Below are 13580 nucleotides of genomic sequence, written 5' to 3' on the forward strand. Positions count from 1 at the left end.
TCCCACTTCTAGGAATATACCCTAAGAAGTATGAAACACCAATCAGAAAGAATATATGTACCCCATGTTCATAGCAGCACTATTTACAATAGCTAAGATCTGGAAACAGCCCAAATGTCCATCAGTAGACGAATGGATAACAAAGCAGTGGTACATATACACAATGGAGTACTATGCAGCTATAAGAAAGAAAGATCTCTTATCCTTTGAGATGATATGGAGGGACCTAGAGAGTATTATCCTAAGTGAAACAAGCCAAGCAGAAAAAGACAAATATCACATGATCTCACTTATTTGTGGAATATAATGAACTAAACAAACTGCTGAACAAAATTAACCCAGAGACATAGAGGTGGGGTACAGACTGACAAGCCTCAGAGGAGGGTGGTTTGGGGGGAAGAGATAAACCACAGAACTTACGTGCATGTATGCATGATCAATGAACATAGACAACAAAGCTGGGGATGTGGTGGGGGGAGAGGAGAAGGGTGTTAATGGGGGAAAAATGAGAAACATCTGTTAAAAAAAACAAATTAATAAAAAAAACGAAAAAAATAAATAAATAAGAAAACACGATATGTCACAAAAGTAAAAGGTGGTCAAAAGTGGCCATTTAGTCTTCTTTACAGACTGATGGGTGACCACTGGAGATGAATTTGCAAGCTTTGATGTAATTAATTATACATTAATTTCATCCTAGCCTTTTAAGAGAGCTAATGGCAAACACTTCTTTTCTATAATAATCAAATTATTTCTCATTACACGTATGCATAAATATATTGAATCTATCTACCCGAAGTAATAAGATTTTTACTTTTACATCATCATTGAAAAATGATACCACTTCTGACAGATTTGGCTTATCTTTCCCACTGTCAGTGTTAGAAAACTTAAAAACCAATTCAATTGTTATCTGGAAAGTAGGTTTCGGAAAAGTTTGGACACTGAGATCTTCAGAAAATATTTAAGGCTTAGTAACAGGAAAGCTCTTGGCTTTCTTTGGATTTGAAGCAACTATCATAAAAAATGGAATGTTCACAAGAATTTAAACATTTCTTTTTCTGCATTTTTATTGCATTGTATTTTCATTGCCTGAAAACGTGATAACTTGTTAAGATTCCAGAATTTCATCACTATTTTCTTTCAGGGATGGAAATGTATTTCTATCAGCAAATAAAAAAAAATCTATGACAAAAGGTTTGTCACCTCTGAATATGAGTCATTGTCATTTCTCTAAAATCTATAAAAATTCAACCTAAAATATATCATGCTTTTAAGAGATAACATAATTCATTTTCAAAATGATTCATCTACTTGCATTTGAAACCTGCTCATTTTTATGCATCCCAGAATAAAATAATTAGTTTGGTGGGATTTTTGGTGATCTCTAATGCTATTCATTTAAGCTGGTCTTGGATATAAAATTTCTCTCTGTTTATATTTTCCTAAAATTTCAAATAACTGAAAGTTCCCACGGGATAAAAGGATGCCATTATAAGTAGACAGATCAGTCTATCATGAAGCCAAAAGCACAATGTAAAGAAATAGAGATTACAATGAATTTCTTCTCGAATATTCACCTAATTTTATTTAAAGACTTTAATGCCTCAGGCAATGCTGCATACACAACAGACACTGGATTAAAGCTTGCTCAACCCATAGATGACCTTTGAATAAAACTTTCCATTTAATTTTTAAAATTTTAATGTATTTAATGTGATCTTAAAACATTTGTTACATAAACTGTCCTGAGGATTTTATTACTCTGCTGAGGATAATTTTTCCATCATCAATTTTGTTTTATGACACACAGATTATGAAGTGACCATAGTTGGAATGCATTATATAAATAGAAATAAAAATGAAAAAGCACTAGTCACTTTCTACAAACTATCTTTTAAAATAGTTCAAGTAGTTTCTCTTTAATTTTAATACTTATTTAATCTACTATTTCAAAAGTTTCACTGGTACTCCAAGTCTAAATTAGGCATTGTTTCTGTTATCTGAAAAGACAATCATGACAACATTTTAAGATAAAATGATATAGGAAAACATTATATATAAGAAAGAACCCTAATAATTAGCTAGTATGAAAAGAAATGACATATCTAAAGGATACATAAATAATTTTCTATTTGTAGATAAAATGTGTTGGCAAGGTATTTTTTCAACATTGTAACCAATTATATATCCTTTTGTTTCAGTGATATTCTTTTTTACATACCCTTTATTTCAATTATGTTCTATTATATCTTCCCATTAACATATATAGTCACTTAAAATTTCAGAATGTAATTTTCTTAAAAAAAGCTACTAGATTACCCATTTCATTAAACATAATTAATGCACTTTATACTTATTATGCTATTAAAGATCTTAGATACTATTTAGTTTAACTCCTATCTTCTCTTTCCCTTTTCTTCCACCAGTTTAGATATAGGTAAACTGAGGCTGGATAAAGGTCACATTATGACTACACCATGCTGTTTCTTTTCAGAATTTGGGCCCTTAAAATATCAGTATTTATGGTGATATTTTTCCATCAGTTCTCTTTAATCTCTGTGTGACCAGGAAATCTGTTTGAGATAAGGGACATCCACAAGAGTTAAGGGACATGGTTAAGACTGTGCCTGTGCTTAAGGGCCAGGACCATAAATCAAACCTAAGGCTCTGTAGTCAGTACATTTGTCACTAGATCACACAGCTATTGGTCTAAATGTTCATTTGAGCTAGAGCATATTGAAATGCTGGGCCAAAGGCGAGGGAGCTTATGACCAAAATATGTAAATGAGCACCTGCTGAAGGCCACCAGAGCCATCTGCTTATTGAATTCTCATACTCATTTGCCCATTTCTTTCAGTTGTTCAGGATGTGGAGGGAGGGCCAATGCTCTAATCATAGATTTTAAGGCATTAGCAGTCTTTGAGACCATCTCAGAATGAACTTGTCAAAGAAGTTCCTGCTTGATTTAGAACTAGTGTCCTAAACTGCTTGAAGTGGGTTATTCTTAAATTGTGGCTTATGAAATACTTAAAGTTTACTTTATAGACTCTCAGAGTAATTCACTTCAGCATTGGTTATCACTCTGAGTTATGATTCTAGGATCCTTTAAGGCTTCAAATTCAAAACCAAATCAATGTATTTGATAAATATCTTTCCTAGACATCAGTGTCAAAAAATATCCCCTTAGTAGATCATTTAATTGATTTTAACATTATAAAAATAAAACATAATCACATAAAAAATTGGAAATATGCAGAAAAAATAATGGAAATAAAAGAATAAAAGACACAAGTAATTACCATTGAGATATAGTCGTTCATTTTAGGTATATATCTTTTCATTGTGTGTATGTGTGTGTGTATAATTTGTATATGAATTTTGAAATGTAAATAATACCAGAAATATATTACTTATATTCAGAACATAGCAAATCATCCCAGATGTATACATTTTACCATTTAACGATATACTATGAAAAATGTAACCTGTTGTCTACAATGCCATTTATAATGGCTACATGTGCTTCATTTAATCAATGAATCATGATTTATTTACTATTCTCCTTTTGTTTAATATGTAGCTTGCTAACATTATCTTCATTCCAATGAACTTCTATGAAAATCATTACATATAAATCTTGGCATACATACCTAATTATTTCTTCAGGAAAAACTTCTCAAACATATCTTGGCATACATATCTAATTAATTCTTCAGGAAAAACTTCTCAAAGTGGAAATTGCTGGGTCAAAGGAGATTAAACTTACTCTTTTTTTTTTTTTTTTTTAATCCTCACCCAAGGATATTTTTCCATTTTTGTACAGATAGAGTGGGAGGGAGAGAGAGGAAGGGAGAGAGAGAGAGAAACATCGGCGTGAAGGGACACATCGAGTGGCTGCCACCCGCACGACCAACCAGGGCTGGGGACAAACTGCAACCGAGGTACGTGCCCTTAGCGGGAACCGAACCCGGGTCTCTCCGGACCGCAGGCCGACACTCTAACCGCTGAGCCAAACTGGCCAGGGCTAAACTTACTCTTAAAAGATACTTTGAAGAGCTTATGTCTGGTAATACATTTGAGGTGACTTCAAAATTCTCCTTCTCATCACAGTCACCATTCTTGAACATTTACTATGTGCTCAACACAGCTCATATTACAAAGATTTTAAAATTTATTTGACACATCACCGTTGGTGTTTACTATTATTATGCATAGCTTACTGATTTGAAAGAATATGACTGAGATTTTAATAATTTATTGTATTTTTTAATATATTTGATCATGTAAGCAGTATGTATCTTTATCTTTTAGTGAGCTGCTTTTGTAAGCCTTAACTTAATACTGTTAATATTCCCTGTGCTGTGAAGGTCTTTTATTTTCTAACGTAGAGAGGCACAAACTAGAAAATCACCTTGCCAGCTCACTCATGAACTTATAGCAAGGACCTTCTTTCAAATCAAATTGTGAATACAACTACTTGTTACCATTCTTCTTATTATTACCTTCCTCTCAGGCTATTATCTCCAAGCAAGAGGAATAATTTATAGCCATGTTCTCATTAGGAACTTATGCATAAAGTAATTTTCTCTCTGAATCAGACAAACAAAACTGACTTCTAAAGATAATTGATGAGAATTAACTCTACAACCAAATAAAAAGATACTATAGAGGAGAATTTGGGGGATGGTTAAGAAGTCTCTGTAGTTAAAACTAGTTATGCTACATATTACATTGCATGTGGGTGGAATACTGTGGTGCCTCACATATTCAAGACTATGTAACATCTAATGATAAAGGATTAGGCAGAAAAGGAGTTTTGTAAATGGGGTGTTTCAGTATTAAATTATTTTATGCAAATAAATTGATTCCATTTTTAGTTTTTATGCTTCTAATTGAGTATTTATTGCTCTGGGTTAGTATGTACATTAGATATCTATGCTTGTCAATGAATGGTAATACTTAATAGTTTTTTTAATAATATTTAACAAGAATAACTTAAGTATAATTCCCTTTCTATACATGGATCAATAATGTAAAACAGATGCAATAAATAAGATTCTTAAGTATATAGCTAAATTATGAAAAATAGATGTTAATTTAACTTTACATTCTTAAGAAAATTATTTATTCACAATTGCAATAAAATTATCAATTTTTTATGATAATTTGAGATAAATTTTCAATTAATTATCTTGAGATTTCACCTTTAATTATCATATTTCTCTAATTAAAAAAGAAAAGATTTTTACATCTTGGAGCCCCTATTACATTTTGTGGCTTACAACATTATTTAACTGCAAAGTATGCTTTTCAAGTTATTTTTCAAGACTTTCAATAAAGCTCTAAATTTTTAATAAGAGTAGTTTTTATTTTATTATTATTTTTTTAATGAATTTTTATTTATTTTTTTGTTACAGATATTTTACCTTTTTACCCCATTTGCACCCCCCACCCCACCCCACCTCCACCCCATCCCCGGCTTAGTTGTCCATGTCCATTGGTCATGCATACATGCATATAAGTTCTGTGGTTTATCTCTTCCCACCCCCCCAACCCCCCATCCCCTCTTCTGAGGATGTCAGTCTGTGCCCTACTTCCATGTTTCTGGGACTACCCCATTCCTCAGACTGTTATGTTCATTATATTCCGTATATAGGTGAGATCATATGGTATTTGTCTTTTTCTGCTTGGCTTCTTTCACTTAGGATAATACTTTCCAGGTCCCTCCATGTCGTCTCAAAGGATAAGAGATCTTTCTTTCTTACCGCTGCATAGTACTCCATTGTGTATATGTACCACTGCTTTTTTATCCATTCGTCTACTGGTGGACACTTGGGCTGTTTCCAGATCTTAGCTATTGTAAATAGTGCTGCTATGAACATGGGGGTACATATATTCTTCCTGATTGGTGTTTCAGGCTTCTTAGGGTATATTCCCAGCAGTGGGATCACTGGGTCAAATGGAAGTTCAATTTTTAATTTTTTGAGGTGACACCATATTGTTTTCCATAGTGGCTGCACCAGTCTGCATTCCCACCAGCAGTGTACTAGAGTCCCCTTTTCTCCACACCCTCGCCAACACTTGTTGTTTGATGATTTGTTGATGGCGGCCATTCTGACAGGTGTGAGGTGATACCTCATTGTTGTTTTAATTTGCATCTCAATAAGAGTAGTTTTTAGTTCGACTACCGTGACTGCTAACCAGCTGTCACTGACAGTGATGAAAGCTTCCCGCGGCTGGAGAAGGAAGGCTGCTGGCTCAGCAGTTTTGTCACTTGGGCTCACAAGCCGAGACACTTTGGCTCCCAGCAAACCACTTTTCAGAGCCACATTGAAAACAACCAGTTTGCTAGTGTCACAAGTGTAAAGAATCACATCTTTTAATTATGCAGTTTAATTTTAGTTTTCCTAAGCATTTAGTAAAATTTCAGGTTTGTTCAGGCTACCTTTTCATTGTGGAGGGATTTCACCCCCCCCCCCCTTAAAAATTTTATTGCTAGGAATGGTATGCATAAGCAAATATTATGATGACCTCATTTCTTTCCTATACTACTTTTTCACTAGCTTTATAGCATGAAAAATAAATTTTATTTTTACCTTTTATTATATGTGCCACTCATATATTTTTAGTTTAGTACTGGAAACCTGGAGTACCATCTTATTTTTAACAATACGAATATTTTATTATTTATTTATTGATTGATTGATTGATTGATTGATTGATTGTGGTATGTGCCCCTAGCAGGAACCGAACCCGGGACTCTCTGATCCACCGGCTGACGCTCAACCGCTGAGCCAAACTGGCCAGGGCAACAATACTGATATTTTAATCATACCAGATTTATCAGAAGAGTTTGGACCTTGCCAAAAGGTCTCACCAGAACTGAGAATTGAGATCAACCTGCTTTCAACTGAAACCTATTGGGTTTGAAGCGACACATCCAAGAGCTCTTTCACGGAGTGTCAGCTGTGAGCCCGATATTTTGATATTTCCAGCACTTGGTGCAGTCATGAAGGATCCTGGAATAACTAAACCTAAGCCGGAAAGGATTTTAAAAAATCATTTAGTTGCAAACATTTGTGGCAAATTACAATGTAACTCTTCCCAAATGCCATCCAACCATGGTGTTAAATTCTCCTGTTTTGTTGATATACTAAGCAACCAACAAAACTTTATTGAGTAAACTAGCTATATTTCTGTGGGTCTAATTGCTCCTACTACCACACTTTTAAATGTTTAAAACACACTATTGCTTCCCTTTGCATTTAGTTTGATATCAAACCTTTTTAATATAGCCTGTGAGGCACTGTGTCATATGACCCTACACAATGGTATGAAGGAGGTGGTTTGCACCAGCCTGCAAGAGCTAAACTTTCAGAAATTTTGTGAGCTGGTTGTTAAACTCAGACATTATTTTGAAACTTACAGACACTACCTATTATATACATGTACAGACAGGATTATATAAACTTAAATTTAAGTATCTTAGATTTGAAACAAAGGTAATACATACTCAAAACTCATCACTTCCTAATTATTTGACTACATTTTGCTAGTATTTTGAGGTTTACTCTTCTCTTACACCTATTGTTTCTACATCATGAAAATGTCATATAATGAAGTGCTACTGTGTAACTCTTCTCAACTCAGCATATGGTGATGTTACATTGGTAGCTTGAAATTGGTTTCGGAGGGAGTATTGCACTACAGAACCTGGCAAATGCTAGAAATCAGGATTAAGCAGAATTTGATTTACTGTTTTGTTGACTGTACAAATTTAAGAAAGTGACAGAGAAAATGTTAATAATATTTAAGTGTCATGTATGCAGCTGTTACATTTTAAGTATAATAACAAATTAAGTAAATATTCTTTCAGGTTTGGAGACCGATTATGTGATTCAACAAAGAGGCTCCCGCATGTCACTGACCAATAAGTATGATATCAGAGATAGCTGCATAGTATTCCACTGTGTGTGTGTGTATTATCCACTCTTCTATTGATGGACACTTGGGCTGTTTCCAGATCTTAGCGATTGTAAATAGTGCTGCTATGAACATAAGGGTACATATATTCTTTCTGATTGGTGTTTCAGGCTTCTTAGGGTATGTTCCTAGAAATGGGATCACTGGGTCAAATGGCAGTTCAAGTTTTAATTTTTTGAGGAAACACCATATTGTTTTCCATAGTGGCTGCACCAGTCTGCATGCCCACCAGCAGTGTACTAGAGTCCTCTTTTTTTTCCATACTTTTTCCAGGATTTGTTGTTTGATGATTTGTTGATGGCAGCCATTCTGGCAGGTGTGAGTGATACCTCATCATTGTTTTAATTTGCATCTCTCTAATGATTAGTGATGTTGAACATTTCTTCATATCTCTCTTGGCCATTTGTATGTCCTGTTTGGAGAGGTGTCTCTTTAGGTCCTCTGCCCATTTTCTAATTGGGTTCTTTGTCTTCCTTTTGTTGAGTTGTGTGAGCACTCTATATATTTTGAAAATTAACCCCTTATCTGATGTATCATTGGCAATTATGCTCTCCCATACAGTGGGTTCCATTTCCATTTTGATTGTTATTTCTTTTGCTGTGCAGAACCTTTTTAGTTTTATGTAGTCCCATGAGTTCATTTTTTCCTTTGTTTTTGTTGCCTTAGGTGATGTATCAGTGAGAATTCTGCTGTGTACGATGTCTGAAATTTTGTTGCCGACATTTTCTTCTAGGATTTTTTATGGATTCATGAGTCACATTTAAGTTTTTTTATCTATTTTGTGTTTATTCTTGTGTATGGTGTAAGCTGAAGGTCTACTTTCATTTTTTTTTGCACGTAGCTGTCCAATTTTCCCAACACCATTTATTAAAGAGGTTGTCTTTACTCCACTGTATGCACTTGCCATCTTTGTCAAATATTAATTGAGCATAATGTTTTGGGTCAATTTCTGGGTTCTCTGTTTTATTCCATTGATCTATATGCCTGTTCTTGTGACTGAACAAGGCTTCTTTGGATTTAGTAGCTTTGTAGTATAACCTGATATCTGGTATTGTTGATCCCACCTACTTTGTCCTTCTTTTTCAAGATTGCTGTGACTGTTCAGGGTCTTTTTTGCTTCCATATGGACTTTTGAAGTATTTGTTCTAGTATTCTGAAATATGTCATTGGTATTTTGATGGGGATTGCATTGAATCTATAGATTCCTTTGGATAGTATGGACATTTTAATGAAGTTAATTCTTTCAATCCATGAGCAAGTTATATGCTTCCAGTTTTTTATTTCTTGCTCTATTTCTTTTTCAATGTACTATAGTTTTCTCCAAATAGGTCCTTTACTTTTTTGGTTAAGTTATTCCTAGGTATCTTAATTTTTTTGCCGCAATGGTAAATGGGATTTTTTTTTAGTTTCTCTTTCTGTGAGTTCATCATTGGTGTATAAGAATGCCGTCGATTTCTTGATGTTAATTTTGTATCTTGCTACCTTGCTGAATTTTTAAATTAAATCTAGCAGATTTTTGATGGAGTCTTTAGGGTTTTCTATGTATAATATGATGTCATCTGCGAATAATGACAGTTTTACTTCCTCCTTTCCAATTTGGATCCCTTTTATTTTGTCTCCCTGTCTGATTGCTGTGGCAAGGCCTTCCAGTACTATGTTAAATAAGAGTGGCAGAAGTTGGCATCCTTGTATTGTTCTTGATCTTAAGGGAAATGCTTTTAGTTTTTGCCCATTGAGTATGATGTTGGCTGAAGGTTTTTCATATATGACCTTTATGATGTTGAGATATGATCCCTCTATTCTCACATTGCTGAGCATTTAATCAGGAATGAGTGCTGGATTTTGTTGAATGCTTTTTCATCGTGTATTGATATGATCATATGGTTTTTATCTTCCATTTTGTTTATGTGGTGTATCACATTTATTGATTTGCGAATATTGTACCAACCTTGCATCCCTGTGATGAATCCTACTTGATCATGGTGAATAATTTTTTAATGTATTGCTGGATCTTAATTGCTAATATTTGGTTCAGGATTTTAGCATCTATGTTTATCAGGGATATTGGCCTGTAGTTTTCTTTCTTTATAGTGTCTTTATCTGGTTTTGGAATTAGAATTATTCTGGCTTCATAAAACAAGTTTGGGAGTCTTCTTTCTTCTTGAATTTATTGAAATAGTTTGAGGAGAATGGATGTTAGTTCTTCTTTGAATGTTTGGTAAAACTCCCCCATGAAGCCATCCAGGCCTGGCCTTTTGCCTGCTGGGAGAGTCTTGATTACATCCTCAATTTTCTTAGTTGTTATTGGTCTGTTCAAGTTTTCTCTCTCTTCCCAGTTCAGGTTTGGGAGACTATAGTGTAGATTGTCTCGTTTGTTGCCATATAATTGTTCATAGTATTTGTGAACGATCCTTTGTATTTCTGTGGTATCAGTTATTACTTCTCTTTCATTTTTGATTTTGTGTATTTGGGTTCTCTCTCTTTGTTTCTTGGTGAGTCTAGCTAAGGGTCCATCAATCTTATTTACCTTTTCGAAAAATAAGCTCTTTGTTTCATTGTTTCTTTGAATTGATATTTTGGTCTCTATGTTATTTATTTCTGCTCTGATTTTTACTATTTCCTTCCTTCCGCTTGCTGTGGGATTTTCTTTTTGTTTGCTTTCTAGTTCTTTAAGTTGTGAGGTTAGATAGTCAATTAGAAATTTTTCTTGTTTCTTGAGGTACGCCTGTAGTGCTGTAAACTTCCCTCTCAAAACTGCTTTTGTTGCATCCCATAGATTTTGTGTAGTTGTGCATTCATTTTCATTGGTTTTCAGGAAGTTTTTAATTTCTTCCTTGATCTCCTCGGTAACCCATTCATTGTTTAATAACATGCTATTTAGCTTCCATGTGTTCAAATGTCTTTGCATGTTCTTGTTGTAATTGATTTCTATTTTCATGCCATTGTGATCTGAGAAGATACTTGTTATAATTTTATTCTTCTTGAACTTGTAGAGACTTAGTTTGTATCCTAACATGTGGTCTATCTTTGAGGATGACCCATATGCACTTGAGAAGAATTTGAATTCTGCAGTTTTGGGGTATAATTATCAGTAGATATCTATTAAATCCATTTGATCTAGTGCTTCATTTAGAGTCTGTGTTTCCTTATTAATTTTTTGTCTAGAGAATCTATCCCGTGATGTCAGTGGGGTTTTGAAGTCCCCTGCTATCATTGTATTGCTGTCAATTTCTCCTTTGAAGTCCTCTGGAAAATTTTTAATATATTTTAGTGCTCTTATAGTGGGTGCATATATGTTTATCAAGGTTATATCTTCCTGTTAGATAGACCCTTTCAATATTATGTAGTGGCCTTCTTTGTCTCTAGTTATGGCCTTTGTTTTGAAATTTATTTCATCAGATATGAGTATTGCTACCCCAGCTTTTTTTTTTCTTGCTGTTTGCTTGGAAGATTTTTTTCCATCCCTTCACTTTTAACCTACGTGAGTCTTTTGTTGTGAGGTGGGTCTCTTGTAAACAACATATATCTGAGTCATGCTTTCTTATCCAGTCAATTTACTCTGTGTCTTTTTATGGGAGCATTCAATCCATTTACATTTAACGTGATTATTGATATATACTTATTTATTGCCATTTTTTAGTGTGACTCTATTTTTCTTTCTATTTTTTCTACTAATTATAGCAGTCCTTTTAATATTTCTTGCAATGCTGATTTGATGCTGACCTATTCCCTTAGCTTTTTTTATGTGTGGGAAGCTCTTTAGCCCTTTATTTGACCTTCTATTTTGAATGATAGCCTTACTGGATAGAGTAGTCTTGGATTCAAATCCTTTTTTTTTTTTATGACCTTGATTATTTAATGCCATTCCCTTCTGGCCTGCAGTGTTTCTGTTGAGAAATCAGCTGATAGCGTTATGGGGGTTCTGTTGTAGGTAACCTGTTGCTTATCTCTTGCTGCCTTTAGGATTCTCTTTTTGTCTTTAATTTTTGGCATTTTAATTACTATGTGTCTTGGTGTCGGCCTGTTTAGGTTCTTCTTACTTGGGGCTCTCTGTGCTTCTTGAACTTGAATGCCGTCTTCCTTCACCAAGTTAGGGAAGTTTTCTTCAAATATATTCTCTAACCCTTGCTCATTTTTGTCTTCTTCTGGAACTCCTATGATGCAAATGTTGTTACATTTTTATTGTCCCACAGTTCTCTTAAACTGTCTTCCTGTTTTTAAATTGTTTTTTCCTTTTGTTTTTCTGATTGGTTGATTTTTTTCTACCCAGTTTTCTAATTCACTGATCCAGTCTTTAACTTCCTCTACTCTGCTGGTTATTCCTTCCATGTGTTCTTTATTTCTGCTATGTCATTCTTCATTTCCCCTTGGTTGGTTTTCAATGTTTTTATATCTTTACTCATGGTATTGAGGTCCTTACTCATGCTTTTGAGTTTCCTCAAGATCATTTCTCTGAACTCTACCTCTGATAATTTGCTTAACTGCATTTCATTTATTTTATCTTCAGTAGAGTTCTCTTGTTCTTTCTTTTGGGATTTGTTTGTTTCACCATTTTGGCTATCTCAGTAGGTTTTGGAGCCTGCCAAATTCTCCCTGTGGGTGTTGGTGTTCTGTTGTTTGTGGCTCCTTCTACTGCATTTGGATGAGTGTGGGAAGACCCATGTTAAACACTACTGTCAAGTCTTACTTTTCTGGGTAGGTTTGTAAGCCCTGGAAAGGTTCAGTTATCCTCTAGCATTTTGCCTGGAGGCTATGAGTCTTAGTTACTTGATAATCCTTGGTTTGTAGTTGTTAATTGAATGAAAAACTCCCTCAGGTATTCAGCATAAGATTTCCAGAGGGTGGGGCAGATGCTGGTTGTTAATAAGCCTCAATTTGCATTTCTCTGGCCCAGGTGGGTGAGGTTATATCTCTGAGCGAGGGGCTGCTGCTTCTCCCCTGAGCTCCGGGAAGGAGCAAGGTGGCCACTGTCCTGTGTGGCCACTTCTCAGCAAAAACTCTAAGTGCCCTCCAAATCCTGAGTCTCCTCACAGAATTCCAGTCCAGTCTGCCCTCCCTTTGCCAGAGCCCAAGGTGAGTGGCTGTAGCTAATTTAGTGCTCTGTCCTGGCCTTTTGCGCTGTGGAGCCAGCTTGGGATATAAACCTCGAGGGAACTGCTTACAGCTAAAACAGCTGCTGTCCGTGGGCCCCCATCCCTCCCTCATGAGCCTCTGCAGACCTACCAGGCTTGATTCAGTGTCCTTTTTTCCTGTCCCCAATTATATGGTTCTCTCCAGCTGCTTTTGTGTTTCTTTTCCCAAAAATTTGTCTTTATTTTAGTTGGAATTCCAGTTTGGTCCTGGGTGATGGTCTGTGTAGCTTCCATTCACTCTGCCACCATTTTGAAGGAAAATTGTTGTTGAGTCTATACTTGTTTGTTAATTGCAACTGTAGATTAGTTAGGGACATACAAGTTCAGCCAAAATCAAGCAAAATGATCTGTGAGAACCAATTGGCTATATGGAATGTATAACAAACCACATATTATTTGTTGTTATTCTTTTTAAATTCTATACAGATTTTAAAATTTCTCCCTGCGTGCTAATTCAGAAAT

The sequence above is a fragment of the Molossus molossus genome, unplaced genomic scaffold (assembly GCF_014108415.1).
Source record: "Molossus molossus isolate mMolMol1 unplaced genomic scaffold, mMolMol1.p scaffold_m16_p_7, whole genome shotgun sequence".
Classification (NCBI taxonomy): domain Eukaryota; kingdom Metazoa; phylum Chordata; class Mammalia; order Chiroptera; family Molossidae; genus Molossus; species Molossus molossus.